Source organism: Lactuca saligna, chromosome 8, assembly GCF_052625555.1.
Source record: "Lactuca saligna cultivar CGN05327 chromosome 8, ASM5262555v1, whole genome shotgun sequence".
Taxonomy (NCBI): domain Eukaryota; kingdom Viridiplantae; phylum Streptophyta; class Magnoliopsida; order Asterales; family Asteraceae; genus Lactuca; species Lactuca saligna.
In genome coordinates, this window is record NC_136424.1 from 41813559 (window position 1) to 41823586 (window position 10028).

Sequence of the window (10028 nt, forward strand, 5' to 3'; positions counted from 1 at the left end):
AACATACACATTGCAGTTACAAATACCAATTATTATTCTCATTCCAATATAAGATCCAATATCCCCATGGCTACAAGCACCACGTATCAGGCCAACCTATTGCTGACTACTCAGCACTAGCATGCAAGTCTACTAGCTCATACAACATATACAAGCATCTCCCAAGCCCTAAATAGCATGCGATTCGTAGATTCATAATCAAATCATAACATATAACAAATGTGGGTATTCTCGAGAAACTTACTTGAGCATGGTTGATTGCATGCACCACACCCTTTCTTGTCTTAGAAAACCTTTTCCTTGAACACATTTTCCTTTGGAAAAATTTTAAAAGCTTCATAGATCCTCAGTTTGAGTTCAAATACACCCAAAGGTATCCTCGAATCCCTCAAACCAAGGTTCTGATACCAACTTGTAATGACCCAAAAATGAAAGGTAAAAAAAATTTCATTTTTAATATAGCTAAAACATTGATACCATTTATTTTAAACAATTCATATCATCATTAAGTAAAACATTTATCATAGTTCATCCCAAAATCATTCATTGCGGAAATCATAGGTGTGTGCACTGGGATCAATCCGAGCGCTTCCTTTCCAAAATGATGATACCTGAAACCATAAAAAAACCTGTAAGCACGAAGCTTAGTGAGTTTCCCAGAGCATACCATACACACAAACCACATATCACATATCCTATTAGCTATAAAAGGTACCTGTATCACAATTCCTACTAGCTGTAGAAGCTACATATAACACATAAACGATGCATACAAAAACCTGTAAGGATGTCGTATGCTACCCCAAGGTCTTATACCATTGTGCAATGGGCTACCCCACATGGTATTAACCTAAGAATGCCATTGGCTACCCAACATGGTCTTACATCTATTTGCCACGGGCTCCCCCCGGGGTCTTCCATGTAAGTATCACAAAGACAACTAGCATAACACATATCACATAAACATATCATATATCATAGAAATATCTACACATAACACAAATAAACCTGTAAGGATGTCGTGGGCTCCCCCAGGGTTTTACACCATTATGTCATGGGCTACCCTACATGGTCTTTACCTAGGAATACCATGGGTTACCCAACATGGTCTTACATCTAATTTCATGCCCCCTCGGGGGGGGGGGGGGGGTCTTCCATGCAATAACACAAAATCACATAGCATATCACATCACATAATGACTAACACATATACCATAATCACATAATGGGCCTTGGTGCCTTAGACCCATGGGTAAGGTGAGAAGACTCACCTTGCACTACAAAAGTTTTCCGCATGAATTCGTTACTTGCTGCCCTGCCAGTTACCCGAGCTGTCACTACTAATCAATATACCCAATTAGCAGTTGGGTCCCATACCATAATCCTTAATCTATGCATGGGGGTAAAATGACCATGTTACCCCTACCCCAATATGATCCAAAACTAAGGCCCAAACCCAAAACAAAAGTCCAACATTATAATGTCCATAAAACCATTAACGACCCAATTTTCCAAATTGGACCTGGACCTTTCTAATGGACCTTATACTAATGCTCAACATTCTCCTTAGACAATAATGCTGACCCAATTATCCCACAAAGGCCCACAACAACCTATTCCAAGAATTTGCCCAAACCGAGGCCCACAAATGTGAAGTCCATTTCTATATTGGGATACAAGGCCCAATAGGCCCAACTACTCCAATATTGACCCAAGATACATTCAGATCCAACAAGCCGCAAGTCTAGGCACAAAACCATTAGGGCCCAAACGTCCGAAGTTCACTAAGGCCCAAGACATCCTGAGAGTGTACGCCCAGCGTACTTCTTCAGTACGCTTAGCGAACTGAGCAAATGGACCGTAGACACAGTGTACTACATAGTATGCCCAACATACAAATAGCTCATGCACAACATCTATTAAGTGCTTAATACTTGATCCAACAAGTACAAATTATAGATCTGATCTATACTTAATGCCTAAACCCATAAAGTCACTGACTTGGTGACTTTGCATGCCCCAAACAAACCCAAACTCCAAAAATGGCATTCTACTTCCATAAAAGTGACCCTAACTCAAGCATGAACCCATTAAGACAATCAAGATGACAGCTTTCTGCCTTAGGGACTCAAATAGAATCAAGGGTGGCAACCCTAAGCCTAAAAACAGATTTGGAATCATAAAGCTCCGTTGTTAGGACCAAAAAGATCAAAAAAAAAAAAAAAAAAAAAAAAAAAAAAAAAACTCAACATAATAGATCTAAGAACTCAATGGTCAAGTTCAAAGCTTTATAACTTCATCAAGCTAAGAATTAGTTCTAAAATCTAGATCCATAAGCTCCTCCTTGATTCCCATCTTTGCATCAAACTTCATCTTCTTGAAAATGGGTCAAACACCCCAAAATAGGACTCTATAAGTTCAAAATGTCACCATGGATGATATATGACGATTTCTAGGGTTTAGAGGGGTGGAACCTGAAGATATTAGGGTTAGGTTATGAGATAACGAGTTTAAATAGGGTCCAAGACCCTAAAATAGGGTTCTGATCTAACTGGAGTACGCCCATCATACATATGGTACGCCCAGCATACTCCGGGGAACATTAGTAATCCTCCTGGTCAGTACACCAGCGTACTCCAGGGTACGCCTAGCGTACTACCTTCTTTCCTAGTATGCCCCGCGTACACTTTAAGTATGCCCCGTGTACTCGGCTAAGCTTGAAAACCACGAAACTTCCGAAGGCCATAACTTTTCGTTATAAGCCCGATTCTGACGATCCTTATATCCACGAAAAGGTGACAAGAAGCCCTACACTTCTAGAAACTCAAACCTTTCTTAAGACCTTCCAAAAAAATCCATTTTCCACAAAAGCCCGAACTACCACTTTACCAAAATACCCCTAGGCTCTAAAACACGAACCGAACACCCGAATCACTTCTAATACGTCACCCGCACCCAAAAGGGACTAGATCCTACCTTACCAAGAGCCATAATCCTTATAATGACCGACCTTCGAGTGATCGCCACGGACTAGGAGTCAATTCGGAACAAAGCGTTATATAGAGTATTATACACAACTTTCTTTAAGTAGGTAATATCTCCGGCTCAAAATTTTGTTGGGTTTCATGGGAAGAGGTCTTGGCTAGCTCCTAAATATTTTGGTGGCCTCAGTATTGGGAGCATTAGAGATACAAAGCTGGCGTTATTTGAAAAATGGTTGTGGCGGTTTAAAAAATACAGAAACCAACTTTGGGCCATATGCATTAATTGTTGGATTAGGTGTCTAAGCCCATAACTATTTTGGTATGTACTTGACCCGATTACGAGCATGGTCCTTTTGAGTTGTCTTCATCATAGAAACTGATAGGATGAACTAAGGAGAAAGAGGATTAATTATAATTTATTAATATATTATAAAAATAATATATTAAAGGAGAAATCATATTGTTTAATTAATATTAATCAAGAATTAATTAAGAATTAGTTTTGTGACTAAAAGAGATTAATTAAATAAAGGGGACTGACTGTGTAATTATAAGATAGTTGCATAAATGGACTAATGGACTCCATAGAAGTTGGAGTGGACGAAATCGTTGGGGAAACCCACAAGAATTCGTACAAGGCCTCTAAGGAGGGAGTCCATAGGCTGCTTACGGCTTAAGCAGTCGTATCAAGGTTTCCAGCTAAAACCGTAGAATCCTAAGTTTAAAAGGAACCCTTAGGTCTCCAAAAACGTGTCCAACCTTTTGAAAGTAATCCCTAAGGGTTCTTGGTCGTTTTTGCTGCGCCTCCTCCTTCTCCTAAGTCATCTTGTTGCTCATGGTGTTTGTGATTCCATTAGAGGTGCAACATTTGAGGCACTAAGCTTTCAAGAGTCAAGATCAAGAGGAATTGAGATTATTATTGCTATATAACAATCAAGATAAGATCTAAACCCTATTCTTATGTTAATATTGATTATCACATGCTAGATCTATGGTTTATGAGCTTTGGATGATTATTACATGTTCATTAGATAAACTAGGTCCAAAGCTTTAAGGTTTACATGTACACTATAGGATTGATGTTTTGCATAAAACCCATCATTAATGGCTTCCACAGTAACTCCGGAAAATGGAAATTCATTCGTGTAAAGCTTAACATTTCAGGTACATGGAAAAACATCTCAAAATCTGATACATACATGGGGAAATTTGGCAATCATTTTTCAAGGAAATTTAATGTAGTTGTTGGGAATGGAAATGATATTCACTTATGGTTGGACCGGTGGGTTGTTATAGGATTTTAATGAGACAAATTTCCTACACTTTATGCTTTGGAATCATCAAAAACATGCAAAGTTGATGAGAGGTTCTTGAAACTTAGGGAACCGGTGCATTGAATTTGGGATTGGTCAAGAAAACCATCATATCATGTAGAGACTTTCGAATTACAATGTTGTTGTGATATATTTAATCAAATTAAACTAAATAATCGCCAGACAAGTGGTTGTGGTTGGGAGATGCCACAAATTATTGCTTTGTAAGTGTTATGAGAAGATTTATAGAGGAAAGCATCTCCACCCATGAAAATTATATACACAAATAGATGAATTATGCAGCATTGACAATTAACTTCTTTGGTTGGCGAGCGACCATCTACTTTGTGCTCCATATGTGGCATGAATGTGGAATCAGCAAATCATCTTCTTGTCTCTTGCACTTTTTCTAGGGACATTTGGTCCAATATTGCTTCTTGGTGTAACCTACAGAGATTATCTTGTAACTCAGTGTCTAAGATTCTTGCAATTCCTGCCTCCAAGAGTTAACATAAATCACATTACATGGCTCTACTTTCAATTTTCTTAACCACATGTTGGTATATCTGGAAGTATAGGAATGAGAGATCTTTAAGGGTAAATCTGTTGGATTAGTGTCTAAGTCCATAACTATTTTGGTATGTACTTGACCCGATGGTGCATGGTCCTTTTGGGTTGCCTTCACCGAAACAACTTGATTGGAGAAATATATATAGAGAGAGGATAATATGATTTATTAATATATTATAAGAATAATATATTAAAGGAGAAATCATATTTGCTTAATTAATATTGGTCAATAATTAATTAGGAATTAATTTTGTGATCAAGTGTAATTAATTAAACTAGAGGGGTTGAATTGTAATTATGTGATAGTTACAAAATATGGTAATGGTTATCCTAAATATGGGTTGAACGAATTCAAGGAGATAAGGATCCTTGAAATCATCCAAAGGATAAAGGATAAGGGTTTTCAAGGCTTATCTTATGGTTGCTTTGTGGATAAGCAACTAGATAAGAATAATGACTGAAACCCTATCTCTACACCTATATAAAGACCCTAAGGCCTTAGAATTCGTGTGCTTGTTCCCAAGAAGTCCTAAGGACGAATTCTAACCTCTCTCCTCTCTCTTTATACCTTCTCCATTTGCTCTTGGTGTTTGTAAGCCATTAGAGGAGTGACACTTGTGACTCTAAGCATTCCAAAGTCAAATCAAGGAGATTTGGGATTGTTATTGCTACATAACAATCAAGGTAATATCTTAAACCTAATTATATGTTAATATTGATTTCCATATGCTAGAATTAGGGTTTATAGTCTTGGATTCAAAGCATGTACAATAGAGAAACCTAGATCCAAGCTTTAGGGTTTGTATGAGCACATAGGATGTATTATGACCAAAACCCATCAAAATCTCCATACCAAAATAAGGTGATTGAATCAAAACTACCTGTTATATGTAGGTCACAAATAGAGCAAAAAGTTGCCTTTTTTTTTGTTAGAATTATTGGTGTAGTTTCTCCCTTTCTTCTTTTGCAAAGTCTTGATATTGTTTTCATAAATGGATGTTGTGGAGTGGTATGATTCTAGTTTCATTTCTTTTTGGTGTGGCATTGGTGTAGTGTTCTCTTCATGGTTGTGTGTATTTGGTGTGTGTTTCATTCAATGGGTTCACAAATCAAGCTAAGGTTTGTGGTGTTATGAGTACACTCTTTTGTGTGATGGCCATTCATTTCGGGTTAGATTGCTTACGGTTAGGTCTTCATATCCTCATGTGTCGGTTATCCTTTCGTTGTTGTGTTAGGTATATCTTATATATGTTTATTTATCTTTTTGGTCTTTAAATTCAAAGTAAAGATCATTCTCGGTGGAATCTAAATCAAGGAGTATAATTAAAAGAGATTTAATAAATCCATAAAAGTTTAGGTTAACCATTTAATTGAATTAAAAGTGTAATTGTTAAAGTTAACCACATAGTATTTTAAAAGTATAAAATGCACACTATACTATATTTATAACATTGAAATCTAAATTAAGGAGTATAATTAAAAGAGATTTAATAAATCCATAAAAGTTTAGGTTAACCATTTAATTGAATTAAAAGTGTAATTGTTAAAGTTAACCACATAGTATTTTAAAAGTATAAAATGCACACTATACTGTATATATAACATTAAAAGTCTAACATTATATACATGTATGAGTAAAAGTCAGTTTTACCGTTACTAGGCCTCATTCACGAAGCTGGTCTATAAGGGGTGTTTAAGGAAATTGCCTATAAAATGGCGATTGAATGGGTATCCACTCTTACCCACCGCGCTCTTGACTAGTGGAGGGTCGTTAGCCGAACGGGTAGGATAGGACGAAACCTTCCATTATAAGTATAATGAAATACAAAGTAACTAAATGTTTTTCTAATTCCCAATCTTAGTTACTTAGGCAAAAGTGAATTGATGCAATTCCATGAAATTACACTTTGTGCCCTTGCGAAGACGTTAGTGGAGCGTGTGTGGTTTACCGGCACACTAAATGGTTCTAAGCAAAGGTTGCAAAGGGTGACTCAATGTTTGTCATAGTTCGGTGGAGCGTGTGTGGTTTACCGGCACATCGAATGGGTGATTGTAACATGTGAGGGCACCATGTAAGTTTGCATGGTTATTCACACCCGCTTTGTGATCCTCGGCATCCCAGTCACAAACAAGAGGGGCATATCGAGATTTAAACATGCCATTGAAAGTTCAATGAATCTCAAAGGATCTAGGAGTTTTCATAGATTTAAAACTTAAATTTCTTTTTCGTTTTTCATGGTGGAAATTAGTGAATCGTCATTCACTTACCTTTAAATATTCTGCAACTAGATTACGGCTTCCCTTTTCTAGGTTGTAGCGTATTGTGTTGGGTCCTAGCCTTAGTATCTCATTTGGGTGATTTACTAAGGACTCAATCGATCAACTAACTTGAATTTGTTTTCTCCCGTTTTGTAGATGTCAAAGTTCGACAATCATGGTCTTCCCAAATCCCGTGGAACAAGCATTCCACATGAAGATGATATTCCTCGATTCGATCGAGGAACAAGAAATCATGCTTCACTTCCTCCTCCTCCTCCAATTATTCTCCCTAACCCACAAGATTGTAAAATTGAAAGGTTCAATATTACTCAAGCCCTGTTGGCAAGTAAACATAAAGAAGGAAAGTCGATGTGTGCACACGTCTTAGGGATGAAGTCACACATTGATAGGTTAAGAATGATGGGATCCATTTTCGGTGAAGAGATGGCTGTTGATTGGGTTCTTCAGTCACTTCCTAACTCGTATAGTGAGTTCGTAAGAGAGTACTATATGATGAACCACAACGTAACCCTTATTGATCTCACATATATGCTTATTGCTGCTGAATCAGCAATGGTTTGGCGCAATAGAAAAGCAAAGTTGATTGGTGAATCTGCCTTCAAGACCTCTATGGATATAGATAATGGCAATGAAAGACATGCAATGATCGAAAAATTTGATCATAAGAGAAAGGCGATGTCTGAAGTAGTTCCATGTGTTGTTCCAAAAGAGTCAATTTGCTTTTATTGCCAAGAGAAGGGGCATTGGAGACGAAGTTGCCCTATTTACCTAAGAGATCTAAGAGATGGGAGAGTCAAAAGTATGACTACGCTTCAGGTAAAATCCACTATCTAACTCCATTAAGTTCCTATTTATTGATTCTTAATACATGATGTGATAAGATTGCATTTGAATGTTTTGCAGGATCGGTGAAAAGAAAGGAAGCTTGATAAGAGAGCAAGATGAATCTAATCACAAGAGATGAATCTCGATCGCATGGACTTGAAGATTGGATTTTGAGCTTAGAAAGTTATGATAGAGTTGTTAGAAATTTTCCTTTTACATAGTTTTCAATAGATTTTGCATTGTAAGGACAAATGTTTTTCCGCTGCTTTTATAAATAAAATAAATTTTGTTTGACTTATTTATTTATTTATTTACTTCCTTGCAATGAAATCGTTATGAAAATTGATGTTTGCATATTTCTACAACGAATGGATATGATTCTTAGTTATGTTATTTATGGGAATGTCGAGAATTTACCAAATTGGGAGAGTTTCTCATCGCCCAAAGTTTCAATTGGACTGAAATTTGGAATCACGCAACTTGGTTGCATGGTGAATGAGAAATTTCTTATTTGGAAATTAGACAAATTCGTTGACAAAGTGTCAAGTGAAGGACTAGGAGATCGAGTACACAAAGTTGTGTGTTGATCAAGTTCACCATAAGAGTAACAAAGATATTTGTCATGATTTACTAATGGCTTAGTAAATATGATTACACTTACAAGATTAAGTGTAATTCTGAATTGATTAAAGGGTTTAGATCAATAGTAGAACGAACAAGAAGAATCAAGTAGGCAGAAAGAGAAAAGTTTCTCCATTCTAAGAAGAAGGGAGAGTAGCTTTTATGCTTTATAATGGGTCTTAATGATTAAGAACCATGTCTCAATTGATCCTCTAAGTAAGTCTTAATACAATTGTATGTTTAAGAAGAGGAATCAAGGATTGAAGAAATGGTTAAATCAAGAAGTCGATCATACTTCGTTCCAATAACAAGTCTTAAAGTTAAGATTGTGGAAATGAGTGAAAAGTATTAAAGGTTTATAACATTCATAAAATGTGGAAAGTTGTGATGTCTTGAATAAGACAAAGACCAACTTGGACCAATTTATGAAGTGTTTTGATAAAAGCTACACTAACTCTTGAATATTTGGTTGTCAACAAATGTTTATTGACAAGAGAATCTTATATGTCAAGGAGTCAGTAGGAGTCTTAATGGTCTTGAAAAGTTTCAAGAACAAATCAAATAAACCTTATCAATCATCACTAGCACATGAGTTGAGTTTTACAACCTATCGTGTTGACAATATTTTGATTCTGTGCTGTTCCAATTGAGTTAATTATGCATGTGAGTCCTATGAGTACTCATTTTGAACGCATAAAAGGCAAAGCACCTTGATCAATGAAAGGTACATTGATAGGAAAAGGGTGAGATGCTTAACTAATTGGAAGATGTGGTGGGCAGCCGTGCTACCATAAGGCAAGAAATCAAGATTAAAAAAAGGCTCGGTCCATATGAGTTTGAATTTGTCGTAAACTTTGGTTTTAACAAATTCACATGGATAGGAACAAATACACCATTTAAATCTAAGTGTCATAAGATTTCCTCCTTCATGAAAATGATTGTGAGGAAATGCTTTCACTAAGAAAGATTTTAAGAAGATAGTAATTGTAAAATTGTATTCTCGAATTCGATCATGGTTACGGTATCCCTTTCCATAATTTGAATTGTGAGGTTTGGCAATTAGTCTTAATTGTTGAGACACACATATGAACTATCTAAAGGAAAAGGTGTATAAGTTCAAGAAGCCTTGATAAAAGATTATCAAAGCACTAAGTATTAGAAACATGGACTTAAGAAATTCAATAGGTATTGTCTCTCTGAAAGTTAAGATGTTTATGAATACATGTCGAAGCTAGTGGGAGCATAAGTGTTATGTTTTATAGTAATCATCATGATAGTGGGAGCATAAAAGTTATGATTGTATGATTATTATAGAAAGTATTGCAAGTTGGCAATATTAATTATAGAAAAACAAGAGTTATACCTTGCAAAGTCGTAAGGGTTGTAAAGTTGTTTTGCTATAATTAAGGGAGAGAATATTATGCTTCATTTCAAA